Here is a 12117-nt window from a genome sequence, read left to right as displayed (position 1 = left end):
TTATGATTAGAATCTTATTCACTTTAAAAATCACCATTTCAGCCTAAGGCAGAAAATAAGGAATGAAATTTAAAAATAAGGAATGGTGTACAGGCCCATACTGGGTAAATGTTTATCATCTGGATGGCTGTTAGTTTCTGAAAGTCACGTGACAAGTTTTGGAAGGTCTATACGTAGAGTGCTAGTATCACACATGTAAACCCCCCCCACCAAGCACATTTTGCTCCTAACATTGTACCTTATTCTGCCAAGATTCTCAAAGGAAATCTATATCCTTTGTCTTCCCTGAGCCTATGCTGTAGAAATGGTGAAAGGAGAGCATAAAAAGGCAAGAGGTTACAGGAGAATGGCTTATCCCTCTAAAGATCTGGGGCAACTTGTCTGAAGTGTTTGTAAAATACAACTCTGGGAAAGTCGTCCTTCGGCTTCTTTATTTCTCTTCTCATCATCACACAATCTTCTAATAAGCCTCCTCAACCAAGCAGACCCAATAGGATGAGTAACCCAAAGGGGGTACACCTTGTGCCAGGTTCCATAAAACAGTGTAAATTTTAAGTTTTTATGGCAGTAACATCTTGTGACGTATGTTTTCAATACTCTGTCACTTAACAAGTGGCTTCATTTCTCTCACCCACACAAAAATGTAAACAAATATTATAGTTTTGGAGAAACTTCTCTGGCATTTCCTTTCTGTTCTTTCAACTGTAGTCCTGCCTCCATGTGCCAAACGCAGACTGGTTTCAACAAAGCATCCTTGCAAATGCTCAGGCAAAACTATCAACAATGCTATTGTCTTCAGAAAATATGCAGAAAAAAGAGCTGACATTTGACATACAAGGTAAGCCCAACAAAGTATTCAGAAGATTATTCTTTCCTGCTATTATAATCCACTAACTTCTTGTTGTTAGTTCTTAATCCAGTATCATGTCTAGACTTTCTTCTATACCTCCAACAAAGCTTTGGGAAAAATGAAATTGTATCTTCACATGCTTCTACACCCTTCAGCTATTATTGCCGGCCAACATGTGGAAAGAGCACATTGTATTCTTTCTTTGGAGTTTGGACATTTTGTCTTTCTAGGACATTGGCAATCTGCTATAAGTATAATAACAGACAAGAAACACAGGTACTTGAGGTTCTTTTTTAGAAGATTAATTCAATCTTCTTTAGAAACAAGTACTAAGTAAACAGTAGAGGATATTGCTATAACTTCTGGAAAGTATTTGTGCAATATAACTAATACATAAATGACGGTATTATGACTGTATCAAAAAGAGCATGTTTAAAAATTTTAAATGTGTCTAAACACACACTAAATAAAGAAAATAAAATACTCTAAAATAAAATAAAACTAATTCATTTAACTCAAAGCATTTGTTATTAGAACAGACAAGATATTGAAGAAGTGAAGAGGAATTTAAATGTGAGGGTGAGAAGCAGTCCCCCTTACTTCCAACTCTCCCCACTCCAAATCAATTTACAACAGCCCTCAGGACAAGAAAGGAGTCTCACTGCCTTTTAAGTTAGGGCAGCACAGAATAAAAGACAAAGAAAGTTGATGCAGAATAATTTGCAATTTCCTGCAAAATGACTCCCATGAAGTTTAAAGTCATCCAGAACTGCAAAACTGATCCCACAGATCAAATAAATATGAGAACATTTCAATCTTTAACGAAACCATGTTGGCTTTTCGTTCCAATAAGCAGCCAAATGGATGTTTGCAAGCTAGAGGAATTTTAAATAATTTTTCACGGGAGCGACTTTTCAAAATCTTCTTTTCTATAATGTTTTCATTAGCTCTTGAACTATAATAGCCTAAGAAAAAAAAATCAAGAACCATAAAAGATATTTATAAATTTGTTAAAAATATATCTGAATACTTGTTATCTGTCTATATATTATTTCAACCCTAGTGAATGTAAAATGCTGTAGAGAGAAGATTAATAATCCCTATAGTGAACTGTGAACAATGCAACAATATATTGCTAAATGTATTATGCTATATCAACTATAGTTATTCTTGGATGAGAAAAATAAAAGAGGCTGGAGAGCTTGAGAGCAAAGAGGTGAAAACTGGGCTGCCTTTGTGTGAAAACAGGTGAAGAGGAAGAAGAACACAGTACAGGTAGGCAAGTCACAGGCGAAGAGCTGAAGTTAATGAGTTGGGTAGAGGTACCTGTATGTTTGATGGGGAAGTCTTGGAAAAGATCAATTTTTAAGCTGTAGAATAGAGAAAGGGAATGGTGAATAGCCTTTACTGAGCACTTCTAGCTGCCATGCAGATACTACTTTAGATGTAACCTAGCATTTATTGTGCTCTTTCTGTGTACCAAGCACATACTCTGTTGATCAGTGTATTATAGCAAGGGAAATGAGGTTGAAAAATGGCTAGATTATGGAGGGCCTTTAAAAATATTGGGCCATATCATGAATCACATAAAAATAACTTTCTCTTGCCTGACTTTTGAGTCAGAATCATGCATTCCTTCATGGATGAGTTTATTCATTCCTTCAATCATTCCTTCCGTGGGCATAGAAAGAAAAATGACAAGCAGTTTCTGCCCTCAGGCTCTCCCTCCCTCCCCATTCAGTTAAATGAAGAAAACAGACAAGCAAACAGATGTGAGCACAATGTGTTTAGGGCTATGTGAGAAGTATCTGAAGTCCTGTGATGTAGCTAGAGGAATTTTAAATAATTTGTATCAATTTGTTCAAATTGGGTAGATGATATAGTCATTGCAAGATTAAGAGATGAATCTGGATCACAGAGGTACTCTAAATTCCTGCATCTCACATGGGAGTGTAAAATGTCTTGAGGTTTCTATACCAGAGGCATAGGGTGCCACATGAGGTTAACTTATTCTCCTAACATATATTTGTTTAGCACCCATTCTGTGCCAATCACTGTTCTGGGCCCTCCCTATCCATGAGAAGCGCTCAGATGCTGGGGCAGGAATCAGATGATAAATGATCAACCAGTGAATAGATTATAACCTATAATAACAGGATAAATGTGATTTATATTTTTAGATTCACACTTTTAGCAAAGAAAAAATAATCAAGGCAAGAATGTTACTGGTATTGAATGCAAAGCATTACTTTTATATGAAAACAACCACAGACATATCACAGAGTAGAATGCAAAATCTGCATGAATGTTTTGGATGAAATATAAGATTTCAAAATAATTTCACGCCGATATCTGAATACCTCAGAATCCTGTTGGTTAAGTTCTCTCTTTTGGCTTTAAGGGATATATTGTTGAGTAAGTTGACATAGCCCTGATCAGAATTAATGAATTTATTTTCCCACTGTTTAGCTGGACCACCAGGTATCGGCACAGAGTAGAGGTCTCTTAGACGACCTATAGAAAAGATTTATGAGAATTTCTTATATCTAAAAACATTTTCCTCCAAAAAATTATTTTACTCAAACCTACATTTCTTATAGTAATATGATTTCCAAATAATGTTGGTGTTATTGTCTTTACTACAGAGGGTTCTTACTTTCCAAAGCCCAGTCTAACTTAAAATATATTCAAGCTTTATAAAAATTGAGTGATACCTCAGAGTTGCATTGTCTGTAAATGTTCCTATGTACTTGATAACATGAATTAATATTTGAGATGTAGTACTCTTCTTGAAGAATACATATGTTAAGGTCATCATTCATTTTCTAGTAAATTTTCAAATAAAAATGCTTTATTGATAATTAAAAATTGTATATCTTAATTTGTATTATAGCCTTTTCTATTCCAACTGTAATATGTCCATGGTCTGCGAAGGAGGTGAGGAGAATTGGGAATTGGGATGTGGGAGAGGGGATGGAGGAGACCCCTCATGGCTGGGAGATTGCCAGAAGAGACCTAGTGCAGCTGTCATTTAACACCTGTCCTCTTTTCAAAAGTAGGGGGTGGCATTCTTATAGAGAAACCAGAGAAATACGGATTAGAGAAAACTACTAAAAGATGGGTAGTCTATTGTTTCTGATCTTTTGGGCACAAGAATAATTGCTAATAGGCCAATGTCATGTTTGGAGAAAATGTACATTATACACTGTCTTCTCCACCATATGATTCAATGATGTGTTGTTATAAATTGGAAACACAATCCAAAAGATAACCAAAAAAATTCTTAATTATGTTTACAAGCAACCAAAAAAATAAGAGTAATTATAAACACCACTGAAGAGACATATTAATATGGAATTATTTTTAATGGATTGGAAAAAATAGCTTGAAATCAGATGTAAAATAATTATAGGAAGGAATCATCTGTTCATATTAACACACAGGGAGTTTAATAGTATCAAAGGCTCTGTCTGGTGTTAGAGATTGTGGGCAACAAACTTAGCAGGATTTAAAAAAATATATTTCCAATAAAGGCAAAGACTTTAATGCACCTAGATTTTAGGCAGAATGCATAAAGAAAGAACGCACTTTTACTGCTTTGAGTTGCTCCATTTAGGCCTACTTGAGTGTTGTGTTCTGTTTTGGATATCATACATTTGAAAAGAAAGACAAACTGGAGTAAGTTCAAAGGAAAGCAAACTGAACTGATAAAAGGTTTGGAAATAAGACAGACCTGTGAGCAATGGGCATGTTCAGGCTAGAGGAGAAACAATTGAAAGTGAGACATGTTAATTGTCTACAAGCATTTAGAAATATGTTACGGGAAGAGAAAGGATAAGCTATGTTAATGATTAAGAAAAGAATAAGAAACCATAAGCTTACCATATTCATGGGAAGTGCTTGGAATTATTTATTTATTTATTTATTTATTTATTTATTTTGCTCTCAAGGTAATTTATCTAACTTTCCAACTTGACATCACTCAAGTTCAAGTACATAGACACAAATGGACGTGATTTTAGCCCTGAGGGTACAAAAAGACCACAAATCAATGTTTGTGGGTAAAAGCTGATTGAAAAGAAATGTGTATCCTTTACCTTTTGACACAAGTAGCCTAAAGTGATCTGTGGGACCCCGATGCCATTTAAGATACCTCAGAGTGAGAGTAAGTTTTAGCTTATTAGGGAGAGTTAAGAAAGGAAAAAAGAATGATTTTCCCACAAAACATAGAGACAATTTGAAATTGGGTTAGTGTTTCTATAAAAAAGATCTTTACATACAGATGCTTCTAGAACATACTATCTGGCTGTGACCACTAAGTAAGCAACAATTCCCTTTAACCACGCAGCATTCCCTAATTTCCTTTTGCCTGCTTTCCATGACTTTCTTTCCCAGCAGGCATGTGGTGGTACAGGGGGCAGGAAACTGAGGGAGTATAAAATTTTTATAATTAAGGCTGGATTATTAGTTAGAATGCTCAGCCATCCAAAGGCTGAGCAGCAGTTTTGATGTTTGAAAGAAGTGTGTAATGTTGGATTAAGCTACAAGTAACCAAGCATTTTTTTTTTCTCCAAGTAGGCTTTGATGTCGGGGGTCGAGTGGGCCCCTTGCCTCTCTGCAGTTGCCTCTGTGCATTTCTGATATGGTGCTCCGTGTTCTAATCCATTGTAGCAGAGTCCTTGAACCAAGAAAAACTGACACTCATTCTCATTAATGGGTTTGCCTGGATTGCTTTTTTTGTTATTTCTCACTGCTTTTTTTTCTCACTTTCACATTTTCTAGTGACTTTGATTGATCTGATGTAATCTCTTTTTTCCACTTTTTTTTTTTCACAAAGCATGAAAATTTCCCTGCCAGGTGGATATTCCCCAATTCTCACAACTCGGCTTATGATTTTTTTAAAAATGAGAATGACTCTGAACGGTGAGAACTCATAACTCATTTGAATGAAAAGCAGTCGGGGGGTTGCCACACTTAATTGTACTTGATTGTTGACATTGGTGGCAGCTGTTACTGCCAATCTATCTTCAACCAACTGTGAACATATCAAGATCTCACACACACACACACGTGTGCACAAACATAGTCCTCTTCCATTATGTTAATGGAATTTAGAGAATACCAGAGTATCTACCTGTCCTAAATTCTTTCTCCAACAACTTTTAGTGAAATTCAAGTTGATTTTATTTTTCCTGTTATCATTGCCCATTCCTTTATCTTTATCGGCGGCATTGCAGCTACAAGCATATAGGATTCATCCAAATTAATAACAAAAATGAAGCAGACATAGCCATAAACTTTTAAGAGAGAAACCTAATAAAATCATTAATTCCAGGCTGATATTTTTCTATTTACATAGGAGAAGTAGAAGTTTCTATTTTTTATCCTCCATTGGATTGCTGTAACTTCAAATCCAAGAGGGTGATATATGGACCAAATTATGTTATTGGTTTCCATTTGACTAACAGACTCAGTGCATACACTGCACAGTCCATATTAAAATAGAGAGGCATAGCAAATGAATCAAACTAATGCTAATAATCTGAATTTTAAGTTCTAATAAGCTTCAATAATGCATACTCTAGAGTCTGAAAACTTTCTAGTGTCTTACAAAGATTAGTAATTTCCTCCTTCCCTGACCTACTGACAGAGCTGCCATGAATACATCAGATCATTCTGTCAATTAAGGAGTGGAAGTCCATTACACTGCCCTCCCCAAATAATTTCACAAACAATCTAAATGAAGATGGTAAAGAACCATCATTAATGCATAAACCATTTCTGTGTGACCTCTTCTCTGAACTCTTTCTATATCTGAAAGAGGTGAGTCTCTTCCATGGAATAATAAATACTAAATAATACATGTACATGTAAAATGTGCATTCTCAAGAGCAGTGTGATAAGCCAAACACAAACCACTTATATGCATTGAGATCACTGTCAATACATGAGTTTTATTGTTATATGGCGGAGAAAGGAAGAGAGGAAGAAAGACAGAGTTCATCCTTCCAGTAAGAATATAGGAAACTCACTGATTTTCAGATATTTTAGCTACTTTACATGTGCAATAATGCTAATACTGTTGAAAAGTAGTCTATGAGCTAAGATTAAATTTTGTAAGTTTTAAACTTTAAAAAATACCCTTTCATCCACTATCATACTGACTTTAGAGCAGTTTAAAGGCTGCAAAATAGGGGAAAAAATTTAGTATTGCTTTCTTGCCTTTTTCCAATATGTAATTTTTGAAAAGAGCTATGAAAAATAAGTAACCAAATGGCAAAAACAATAAAAACAATAACAATATTTCACTACCACACAGTATTTTCCCTATCCAATCAACAGGGAAATTTTCAGTCAAACCAGAAATGTTTATGTTTGTTAAATATAACTACCTCTCATGATAAATACCATATCATAAGCCACATCGTAAGTCACCTTACTCCCTTCTTTTTTCTAAATGTACCAGATGATAAATAAACCAGATAGGCTTAAATATGGATGTGTACATATACCCTTCAGGGCTGCCCAGGTTTTGTAAAAGAGCTTCTGAGACTGTTCGGTAAGTTACAAAACCAGTAGAAAGTGAGTAATAAATCAACTAAAGACTGACAGGAAATATTTTACCATCTTTTTAGCAATTATTATTTCTCCTTTGTCTCTTTTCTAATATTCTTTCTATCTGTCTTATAGAAATCATTTTAGAGATGCTAGCAATGATGAAAATTGAATGTGATCTGGTTTGTACATAAAAATTGTTTTTGAAGACAAATTAAGAGTAATTGAAATGCTCAGCCTTAACCATTCAAACTTAAAATTAATAAATATTCAAAACACAGTGAAAGAATATTGAAAAATGTTTAGTTCTTGGAAATTCTAATCCTCAATTTTTGTGATAGTCATTTTTCTTATATTTCCATGAATTCAATATTAATATGTAACTAACCATGATTTAAAGTAAAATTTAGAAAAAAATGACACGCGTTATATTGTCTAATTCCATATTCATAATCTTACACTTATAAGCAATACATTTACTTCCTTTTTTCATGCATTAAGGCCTCAGCTTTACATGAGATGAATCAACACAATAAATAGCAGAAGTAGACAAATGGTATGATTTGATTTCCTGTTTTCATTCTTAATCTATTCAACAAATATGCATCAAAACCTATTGTATGTGACACTGAATGACTATGGGAAAGATAATAATGAATGGGCATAGCTCTTCATCCCCTGGACTTGGCTATCACATAGTACATTTTCTATCTTATGGTTCAAAATTCAGGAAAGTTATGAAATTTGAGATTGGACAACCTAAGTCAATATGTTCATATCAACTAAGCTCAAAACATAGAAGATATATATTTTTTCCTTCAACTGAGATAATGTCATACCTTCTTCAGGGAAGAACCAGATCAGTGTTTCAGAAGCTATGAAATGAGCTCAAAAGCAAACAAAGGATATGTGTCCCACCATGCCCACAAAGAAAATTCCCAGAAACGGTGAGGTGCCCAGCATAGCCCAGAAGCAGTAGGTATCTGAATAGGACTGCTCTCCTTTATTCAGTAACCCAAGTGTAATTCTCACTACACAAATATAAGGCCACTCTGGCATCCTGTCTTACCTGCGGGAAAGAAGGAATGTTATAGAATTACTGGTAAACAAGAACTATAGTATTGGTGTGAGAAACAAAACAATGAAAAGTTAATACAGGGATTCACCAAATGAACAATGAGAGGATAAAAGACATAAAGAAACATTGAGTATTTTCTGCCAAAGATTTAAAGATGCAGATTGCCGCATTAAAGTAAGATAGCTTAGTCCCTTGCATTCGTTTAGTAACTCTTGGATTTCAAGCTATTATCCAGTATTATAAAAATAACTCTTTCCCTCTTTTCTCAATGCCAAAGATCTGCCTGCCTTCTTTAAAGAAAATGAAGTTACAGACAATCAAGGGATTCTATCGTTTTCCACTATCCTGCTTCAAAGCAGTTCCATTAGCAAAATTATCATAGCAATGTGTTTTTATATTCTGCTTTTATCAAAGAAGCCTATTTTTAACTCTGTGTTTTGTTTTCATGTTCACTTCTTAAGCTTAATTAATTATTAATTATTTGTAATTTACTACTCCATAATTAAACTAATGACTCATGTTCAGTGTTTTATTTATTCTGTAGATAGCAAAAATAATTCTGATTCTACTCATCTCTGCTTGGCTACTTTTGACTTCCTATGACAACCTGAAGTTCATGTGCATATAGTATATAGAAAAATATTTTTACATGGCATAAATGAAAACAGAGGCATAGCCCTTGATTATTCTTATTTTTACATACTTTTATGTTCTGTCATCTAAAAGACTGGTAAGGAACAATGAAAATGAAACTATAAAAAATATTTAGAAAGATAGGTGAATTTAATGAAAGTCTGGAAAGTGTAAGCTACAATATATTTTAAAATGTTTTATCAAAAAATGTAAGTTGCTTTACCCAAAAGTGCCTTATCAACACCTTTTAAAAGAGCTGAATTAGGACAGTGGTAAGTAATTGCCATAATGATGACTTCCCAATAATACCAAAATACTTTCTATTATCACTCAAAAGTAAAAGTGAAACATATATTCATTTTTAAGTGCTTAATTACATTTCAATACTTCAAAAAGTAGTGCTCTGTCTTTGAAATTCATGCTGATTTGATATAGACCAGGAAAAAAATAATTGGAAGAATCAACTTCCCAATTAAAATATATGAGGGTCTACATTTTACAAAGTAAAGGTTTAAAAATCCTATTTTCAAAAGTACTAATTTTTTAAAATGTATTTCAGAGCCATTTAAGCATTTAAACACTTGGGACCCTTTTTCCTGTTAGAGTAATAAATTTATTGGTAAGGCATGTAAGTGTTTAAAACATCAAATGTTTTAAGTTTATACATGTTAATGTTAACATGTAAATGAAAATGTTAAGGTAATTTAATTAAGTTTATAAATGTAACCGATTATTTAAAGCAGAATTTAGTGTTTGCAACTTGGGTTAGTCAGATTTTAATCAAAGAGTCTCCTGAAAGATAACTGTCCTACTTTTACATAAAAAGTGGAAATTTTTAAATAGAATAACAAGATTTGGAAATTTGAATTTAAGGGCTTAAGTAAAACTGGATATAAAACATATGTAAGTAATTTCAAGATAGGGATTTTTTTCTCCTACTCAATAAAGTGCCTGGGTATATTAGATAAACTGTTCTAAAAATGAGAAAAGATTGAATGGAAACTTTTTTCTTTTGATCCACTTAGTAATTTTTGAACTTGCCTCCTCAGCGAGGCCTCCCTGACTATCCAGCAAAGTGAGCTATTTTCTCTACTGTATTTCTGTATTACTTGTGATAGCATCTGAAACAGTACAAAGGTTAAGAGCACAAGTTTTGAATTGAGACCACCTACTAATAAGTCCTGGATGTGCCACTTACTAGCTATGTGATCTTGGACAAGTTATTCAACTTCTCTAAGCCATTGTTTCCTTAGATAAAAGATGGGTATAATAATGCCAACCTTTAAAAAAAACAATGCAGGCAAACTGTTCAGTTTAATGATCGATATTGCTTTGACTTCATGGCATTGTGGTTGTGCCTATTTATAAGAGATAAATTCTGATTTTCAGCATGTCTGCTTTATGTTAACAATAATAATAGATAACGTTTTACAGTGTTTATTTTGTGCCAGCCAATTTTCTAAGCAATTGGTGTACATTAATTCATTTAATTCTCACAACAATCACAGGAGATGAGTTCATAATTCCCACTTTACAGGAGAAGAAACAAAGGCCCCAGAAATGTTAAGTAACTGGTCCAAGATCGCACAGCTTGAAATTAGTAGAGCAGGAACTTGAACCCAGGCAGTCTGCTTCCAGGGTCCATGCTTTTAACCATTACAATATACTGGTTATAATTTAAGAAGATTACTTGTCAGTTCCTTGTGATAAATACTAGGAACCTCAAAATTGGCTAACATGGAATTATTGTTATGTAGCTTACAGTATAACATGATAAACAAGCATTTATATATAATTATGTTAAAATGCCAACAAAGGCCAGTTTTAGATTAATTTTCTTTCTCCCTCTTTCTACTACTCACCTCAAATGTCAACTCGAGTCTGTGATCCACTGGGCTAGGATTACTTTCGCCATATCCTTCAGCAATGGCTATATGCAAAAGCAGATTAAGCACTTGATGGTTTTCATTCAAGAAACTCATAAGAGAAAGTTCTGGCCAGGGATGGCATCACCACAGACCTACTGAAGTAAATGCACAGAGACTCAGTCTTCAGGTAAAAGACACACTAGGACACAGACTCTGCTGAGTAGATTAGTCCTCCAGAGTTTCCACCAACTGTTGGAGTCCCTAAATAAAGATTGCTTGTGTTGGAAAGAATAGGGCCTCTGTCTGATAGAGTCAGAAAAATAAATACATACATAAATAAATAAATAGCAATTTCTAAGTCCAAAACTCCACTAACACCACTACCAAAAAATAAAAACAAAAAGATATGGAACTTTCTAAATTGATCTAGAGATATGCTTATCTGAGGAAATGTTGATTTCCACTATGGTAGAAAACCATAGGACACATAACCCATCAGATGAGACCAGAAGCGCTGGGAGATTCATATTTCTAGTTGTTCTTTGGCTAATGTCAACGGAAAGATTTTGGACTAAGTTTATGGGAGGTGGAACTGATTACATTACCGGGCTACTCAGATACAAATATATCAGATATTAAATAAACTGTTAGTGACACGCCCTCCTTCTCCGTGCTTTGGTGCTGCTCTATAGATTTCAATGGAATAGACATTATTAACCTCATTGTTAACTTCAGGAGAAACTTTTAAGTTAAACGCTCAGAAACCTTCCTTCAGCTATTTCAAAAGGAATCCAGTTTCTGATTGATTCTGAAAAAAAAGTGGATGCGGGAAATGGATGCAGTTGCATGAGCCTCACTGAGACATACACTCTTTGCCTGCTTCTTTGCCTGCTTCTAGTTATCTAAGACAGATGGTGATATGTATGAAATTATCATTCCTTTGTGTCTAAGTTTTGCTATCCATATTGGACATGTAGTCATTCTTCTAGAATTAGTAGCTTCACTCTTGTTACCTAAGTGGCTGCATTCATTTTTCCTACCTATATGGGCTTAGAAGTTTTCCCAAGTGTTTGGGTTATCTCTTGTTGCACAACAATTTACCTTCAAATTTAGTTTAGTGGCTTGAGGTAAAA

At 34.2% G+C, this 12117-nt stretch overlaps 1 long non-coding RNA gene across 1 annotated transcript in view; it reads left to right on the top strand.

Annotated features, from left to right (window-relative positions):
• Positions 1–694: 694 nt before the first annotated feature.
• Positions 695–12117, top strand: part of LOC134761294 (uncharacterized) — an 81036-nt gene continuing 69613 nt past the window's right edge. Inside the window, exon 1 of the long non-coding RNA XR_010139763.1 lies at positions 695–838. This is a non-coding gene — a long non-coding RNA (uncharacterized LOC134761294). The remainder of the gene's footprint in view (positions 839–12117) is intronic.

Source organism: Pongo abelii, chromosome 3 (assembly GCF_028885655.2).
Source record: "Pongo abelii isolate AG06213 chromosome 3, NHGRI_mPonAbe1-v2.0_pri, whole genome shotgun sequence".
Taxonomy (NCBI): domain Eukaryota; kingdom Metazoa; phylum Chordata; class Mammalia; order Primates; family Hominidae; genus Pongo; species Pongo abelii.
The sequence above is the reverse complement of the archived record's forward strand: the minus strand, read 5'-3'. Positions and strand labels throughout refer to the sequence as shown.